This window comes from Cucumis melo, unplaced genomic scaffold, assembly GCF_025177605.1.
Source record: "Cucumis melo cultivar AY unplaced genomic scaffold, USDA_Cmelo_AY_1.0 utg001530l, whole genome shotgun sequence".
Classification (NCBI taxonomy): domain Eukaryota; kingdom Viridiplantae; phylum Streptophyta; class Magnoliopsida; order Cucurbitales; family Cucurbitaceae; genus Cucumis; species Cucumis melo.
In genome coordinates this window covers 27501-34469 of record NW_026124636.1, presented here as the reverse complement: position 1 = coordinate 34469, position 6969 = coordinate 27501, and the positions used below count along the sequence as shown (strand labels likewise).

General features: G+C 33.5%; 2 non-coding genes across 2 annotated transcripts; one reads left to right on the top strand and one right to left on the bottom strand.

Annotated features, from left to right (window-relative positions):
* Positions 1 to 2767: 2767 nt before the first annotated feature.
* Positions 2768 to 2840, bottom strand: TRNAT-UGU (transfer RNA threonine (anticodon UGU)). Its single transcript has one exon. It is a non-coding gene; the product is annotated as a tRNA-Thr (tRNA).
* A 1603-nt stretch (positions 2841 to 4443) lies between these two features.
* Positions 4444 to 4516, top strand: TRNAF-GAA (transfer RNA phenylalanine (anticodon GAA)). The gene has a single exon. It is a non-coding gene; the product is annotated as a tRNA-Phe (tRNA).
* The last annotated feature ends 2453 nt before the right edge of the window (positions 4517 to 6969 follow it).

Below are 6969 nucleotides of genomic sequence, written 5' to 3'. Positions count from 1 at the left end.
TACGGCTCCCCCTTTATCTGATGCGCATAATGAGATGAGAATAATACATGAAATCAAAAAACATTGAAATACTCTCATTATGAACTCATGGGACTAGCGTTTTTACAAAAAATCTCTAGCCAACCTTCCTGTAAAAGATCTTTTCTTAACATCAAGCATGGTTTACTAGATAAAAATAAAAATGGTAACTCTAACAATTTCTTTGTCCTCAACGCCTCTAAATTTCCAGGAATTAGTCACTTCAACAGTCTTCGATGGTTATACAGGTATCCAAAATACAAACGAGATGGATGTTTGTTGTCCCAACCATTTTTCTAAGTTCCGATCCCGATAAGGAAAAGGTATAATTTATAACAAAGTTTTCGTGTTGTTGATTCCTAGGTGTAGTGCTTCTTCCCCTCTGCTACCTATTTTTACTAGTGAATATTTTTACTAGTGGAGTAGGGTTGACTTAATCCATAGGTTACACCTTTCGCTTAATACTAGAATCGACAATTCTAGCATCTAAGGTTACATTAATCGGGGATACACGACAGAAGGAATTTTTTGATTTTCAAATTGCACCTCCAAGAAGCGTAGATTTATTTCAATTATTGTTTTCTTTCTATCCCGAATACTGTGTCTTTCTACTAAGACGGAGAGCGGTAAAGAAAATTGAAAAAAAAAAAAATCAAATCGCACCATCTCTGTAATAGGTGAATGCCTCTTTTTCCCCGGAAGTTGTCGGAATTATTCGTAATAAGATATTGGCTACAATTGAAAAGGTCTTATCGATAAAATTTCCATTTATCCCACCAGATCTAGGCATCGGTAACAACCCCATTCTATAATTTCTTTTAATTACCTCTCGTGAGAAAATGATCCCACAAACAAAGGAATTGCATAGTACGAAATAACATAAAAACGGATTCATTAAAAAATCCCACTCGATATTAAAATTGTTTCTTTTTGATTTCACAGGAATCAATAAAAGAGAAGAAATATTTCAATCCGGTTAAATTTCATCCAAATGTAGTAGGATCAGAATGAAGAGAACTATTCTGATTTCAGCGAAGTTGAAGAAAAAAAGAATTTTATTTATCTGACTGGGGTAATTCTAGAAGTTTTTTGATTGAATTATGATACAAAAAAGAGCAAAAAGAATCGAATAATCATTCTATGATTCATAACTTGTGACTAGATATATGTATGGGATAAACAGTTGTTGGTGAAAAATCGAAAACTGTAAAAGTCGAATTTTTAGAAAAAAGGAATCATAGTTTAAAAAACTAAATAGAATCATGAGCTAAAAGTATCCATTAAACATAGTTAAAAAAAAATTATTTGTATAGTTAGAATTGGTTGGACGTGCCTATCAAAAAAAAAATTGAATATTAATGACTCACTATTAACTCGGTTTCTGGGCCATAATCATTCTGTAGGAGAGATGGCCGAGTGGTTTGAAGGCGTAGCATTGGAACTGCTATGTAGGCTTTTGTTTACCGAGGGTTCGAATCCCTCTCTTTCCGTACTAATTCAACAATGTTACTGACCACAATGTATCAAATCAAATAACAATCGATACTATTATTCCAACGGTTAGACCTTTATGGATTCTTTATTTCGAATTTTTGTGGTACGGAAACGAAAAGACTGGAAAGAATGCACAAGAGATGAAAATCCCCCTACCGATCAATGATAGATGAATGATAGAAAAATTTCCGGATCAAAACCTTACTTTCCTTCGGTCTCTTTACTTAGACTTCGGCGAAGGGGAGGACGAAATTGTCCGAACCCTTGTTTTTTAGTTAGGTTTAAGTCTGACGAGAATAATATTCTACAACGAGCAATTCATTTATTTTTAAACTGACCCATTTACTATCTATTATTTGATTGACTAATCCTTTATATTGCAATGGCTGAAGAGTCAAATGTTTTGGCAATTCCTGAGGGGGGGATGAATCAAGATAATTTTGAATCAGTGTTCTCGATTTTTTTTCATCTTTTGCTGTAATAATATCTCGGGGTTTGCACCGATAACTTGGTATATCCACTATAGAACCATTAACTAAAATATGTCTATGATTAACTAATTGTCGGGCTTGAGGAATAGTCGAAGCCATACCCAATCGAAAAAGGATGTTATCCAAACGCATTTCAAGTAATTGTAGTAAAACTTGACCCGTTGATCCTTTGGCTTTTCCGGCGATACGAACGTATTTAAGTAATTGTCGTTCTGTAAGACCATAATGAAAACGCAATTTTTGTTTTTCTTCTAAACGAATACGATATTGAGATTTTTTACCGGAACGCGATTGGTTTTTAAGATCGTTTCCGGTTTTGGGCCTTTTACTAGTTAGTCCCGGTAAAGCCCCCAGACGGCGTATTTTTTTGAAACGAGGCCCTCTGTAACGCGACATAAAGACTCCTTATTTTATTTTATTTAAATTTCATAAACATTTTATTTTATTTAAATTTCATAAACTTAAATGAAACTAAATGATAAATATTATAAATGAAGTGAAATCCAGTAAAGTATTGTACTACAAAACAAAGAATAATTAGATAACTTGGATCAATATCCGGATCCTATTGTATATGTAAATGATATAAAAAAGTAAGAGTTCCTTTCTTGATTTGTTCTACAGAAATAGAACCCCTCCTTTAGTCATAAAGGTAAGTAAGTTCCTACGACATCATAGATCGGTGACCTTTGAAAAAGGGTAAGAAGTCGTTTCTTTATTTATTTGATTTATCAATTATGTCAAAAATAAAATCAATAGAGAAAAGCCGGCTATCGGAATCGAACCGATGACCATCGCATTACAAATGCGATGCTCTAACCTCTGAGCTAAGCGGGCTCACATAACAGAAATGTTACATGCATAGTAATTTACTAAATTACTGGGATCTTAGCTATTCCTAATTAATATGAATATAGAATCTAATTTCATTTCAAATAAATATTCAATATTGGAATTGTTCTATTATAGAACATAATAATTAATATAACGATTAATAGAATATAGCGATAGAAAATTTTGATCTATTTATCAAATGGATGTGTATCAATAATTAATGTGTTAATCTTAATTGCATTTAATGCAATTGAGATGATAATGAAGCGTTTCTATGTTTTCATTCTGAAAGGTGGAAGATAAGACGAACAAGGGAATCGACCGTTTAAGTATTAAATTTTTTACTAAAAAAATAATAGAAAGAGGGGCAAATATATATGTTCATATATCTATCTATATTGATATATATTGAATTGCAGATACAGAAATGATAGAATCATTTTGGATCGGAACAAATATGGGTCTCCGATAGAGAAGAGAGAGATGAAAGAAGATAGACAAGAAATCCAATAGGAGGAAACACTTTTCAATAGAGGAATCGGTATTCTAATGACTTGAGTGGTTCCAGTATAATACAAATGAAAGAAAACGGGGAAGGACATCATAATGCGATACTAATCTTAAAAGAGGGGGATATGGCGAAATCGGTAGACGCTACGGACTTAATTAGATTGAGCCTTGGTATGGAAACCTACTAAGTGATAACTTTCAAATTCAGAGAAACCCTGGAATTAAAAATGGGCAATCCTGAGCCAAATCCTTTTTTCCGAAAAAAAAGGGTAGGTGCAGAGACTCAATGGAAGCTGTTCTAACAAATGGAGTTGACGACGTTGCGTTAGTAAAGGAATGAATCCTTCCATCGAAACTCCAGAAACGATGAAAGATAAACGTATTACGTACTGAAATACTATATTGATTAATGACAACTCGAATCTCTATTTTTTATATTTCTATAATTTTTTATATTTATATTTATATATATATATAAAATTATATATAAAAATGAACGAATTGTTATGAATCGATTCCAAGATCTACAAGTTGAAAAAATAATCGAATATTCATTGATCAAATCATTTACTCCATCATAGTCTGATAGATCTTTTGAAGAATTGATTAATCAGATCGAATAGAATAAAGATAGAGTCCCATTCTACATGTCAATAACGACAAAAATGAAATTTATAGTAAGAGGAAAATCCGTCGACTTTTAAAATCGTGAGGGTTCAAGTCCCTCTATCCCCAAAACCCTAAAAAGGCCCGTTGGCCTCTTTAATTATTTATCCGTTCATTAGCAATTCAGACTTTGTTATGTTTCTCATTCATTCGACTCTTTCACAAGCGTATTTGAGCGGAAATTTGATTTCTTATCACAAGGCTTGTGGTATATATTCTATATGATAGACGTACAAACGAACATCCTTGCGCAAGTAATCTGTGAAATTTGAATGATTAACTGTCTACTGTACTGAAACTTCGAAAGGCTTATCCAAGCCCTGAAATTTCGTATATCTTCAAAAAGAAGACTTTGGAATACCTTTTTTCTTATTTACAATTGACATAGACCAAAGTCATCTATTAAAATAAGGATAATGTGTCGGAAATGGCCGGGATAGCTCAGTTGGTAGAGCAGAGGACTGAAAATCCTCGTGTCACCAGTTCAAATCTGGTTCTTGGCACATCATGAATTTGTATGAGTATCTATTCTACGGATTCATTAATAATATAGATCATGAAAAATACTGATACATGATGATGTCTGGAAATCTACCCTTTAACTAAACTATATATATTTTTTACTCTATTTATAGATGTCGAAAATAGACAAGTAAAGATAAAGAGGATATTTATAGAAATATGTAAAGGATGTATATAGATATGTAAAAGAAAAGAATTTTCTTTTGTTTCCTCTTCTTTTTTATTTGTTCATACTCTGTCTCCTGGCGTTCAATTCCTATTTTATACATATTTGAAAGTTTCAATTAGTTCCTTATAAGACCCAAAAGTCTAGTCTAGGGGAGTTGAAAGGCGGGAATGGCCAAGATTCATCTCAGATACAGTACAAATAGAATCCGATTCTCTTTTCATATTATATTTCTTCATTTCACCCTATGTGACTTTTTAAAGCACATCTATAAGTCATATGCGTGATACATAGTTCATAATGCAGAACTCATTTAGTTCATCCTATTAGCTTGTGGCTCATCCAAAATAAGTATCTTACAAATTGGATAATCTCACCAAATCTCTAATTGTATTTTTTTTAATCAATAATAATAAGATGAATGAGACTTCAATTACTATGCTATATCTATAAGAGAACGTAAAAATGTATTTGAATATCTTGAGTTGTCGAAGTGAAGATTAGTTTCGTATTATTTAATGAGCATCTTGTATTTCATAAAAATTGGGGGCAATATAATCCTTACGTAAGGGCCATCCTACCCAACTTTCAGGCATTAAGATACGCTTTAGACGTGGATGATTATCATAAGAAATTCCCAACATATCATAAGATTCCCTTTCTGGAAAATCCGCACTTTTCCAAACCCAGAAAACAGACGGAATTTTAGGATTTATCCTTGCGGCAAATACTTTTATGCATACCTCTTCCGGTTGATCTATACCATACTCGATTCTCGTAAGATGATACACACTAGCTAACAGTCCGCCTGGTGCTACATCATAAGCACATTGGGAACGTAGATAATTGTAACCATATACATATAAAATGACTGCAATGGAATGCCATTCCTCGGGCTTTATTTGTAAAGTCTCTATTCCTTGGTAATCGAAACCCAAAGATCTATGAACCAGTCCATGTTTGACTAGCCAAGAAGACAAATTACCCTGCATCTTCTCCCCCCCCCCATTTTTTTATTTTTATTTGTATAAGTATTTCCCATTTACAATGAAAAATTGATGAAGATTCACTCGTTCTTTGCTTTGTTATTCTGTACAAAAAAAGTATACGGCCTAATTTACTAATTCGTAGGAAGAGACTGCACTTTTGTATTTGAAAAAAGTTTCAGGAGGGATGATCTCTGAAGTAGATGATGGTTGATAGAGTAATCCTTGATCGTAATTTCCAGTATTAGTACTTGGGCCAACATGAAATTTGTGATTGGTAGTAAAACACCGATTTTCCTCTTGAGACTTAATTCGATCTTCATAGATTTCTCGAGATATTTTCTTACGAAGTTTTGTTATAGCATCTATAACAGCCTCGGGTTTAGGCGGACAACCCGGCAAATACACATCGACAGGAATTAACTTATCGACTCCCCGAACAGTACTATAAGAATCGGTACTGAACATCCCTCCTGTAATTGTACATGCTCCCATAGCAATAACATATTTTGGTTCAGGCATTTGCTCATATAATCTTACTAAAGAAGGAGCCATTTTCATTGTTACCGTACCCGCTGTTAAAATTAAGTCTGCCTGTCTAGGACTAGATCTTGGTACCAGTCCATAACGATCAAAGTCGAATCGTGAACCTATTAATGAAGCGAATTCAATGAAGCAACAACTGGTACCATAGAGAAGCGGCCATAAACTGGAGAGTCTTGACCAATTTGAAAGATCATTTGATGTAGTTGAAATAACTGAAGTTTGGGTTGTTCGATCAAGTAAGGGAAACTCGATGGAATTCATAACTGTCTCAATGTTTTTTTTAATTGTCTGAATATTCAAAAACTAAGACCATTCCAATGCTCCTTTTCGCCATGCATAAACTAAACCGACAATTAGGATAAGCACGAAAATTAAAGCTTCTATAAAGACGGATACCCCTAATACATCAAAACTCATTGCCCACGGATAAAGAAAAACTGTTTCAACATCAAAAACAACAAAAACTAGAGCAAACATATAATAACGGATTCTAAATTGTACCCAAGCATCGCCCATTGGTTCTATTCCCGATTCATAACTCGAAAGTTTCTCTGGCTCTTTGCTAAGAGGGGCTAAAACTCCAGAAATTAGAAATGCCAAAATAGGAATAAGACTTGATATTATTAGAAATACCCAGAAAATATCATATTCGTAAAGCAGAAACATAAACGTACTCCTATCAATGTGGAAAATATACCGGATTAGTCGATCGGTACATGTCTCGTTTGAAGATTCA